Raw genomic sequence first — 364 nt, 5'->3', positions numbered from 1 at the left:
CTGACCTCCCTTGGCTTGCCTCAGTTTCTCCTGCCTGCAAAGCAGCTTTTTGCCAAACCCACCCTGCCACCCAGGCTGAGGATTTCCCTCTCAGGCAGCACCTCCTCCCAGAGCGGTGCCCTGCCCGGTTGTCCAGGCTCCTGGGGCGAGAAACCTCTCCCTTCTTTTTGCTATTCAGATGAACCCTTCAGGAGAGGGTGAGGCCTGGGGACTGTGTGCTTCTCAGGGAGGAGGGGCGGCGGGGAGGAAAAATGCAGTATTTGTATATTGGTTTGTTTGTCCTCCTCTGGCTGGGTCCCTGGGTGCTGGGCAGGCATGTCAGAGCCGCAGGGAGCTGGGGGTGCGGGGAGGGCGGCTGGCTTGG

This window comes from Antrostomus carolinensis, unplaced genomic scaffold (assembly GCF_000700745.2).
Source record: "Antrostomus carolinensis isolate BGI_N321 unplaced genomic scaffold, ASM70074v2 scaffold33085, whole genome shotgun sequence".
Lineage (NCBI taxonomy): Eukaryota > Metazoa > Chordata > Aves > Caprimulgiformes > Caprimulgidae > Antrostomus > Antrostomus carolinensis.
Note: the sequence above shows the minus strand (reverse complement) of the source record.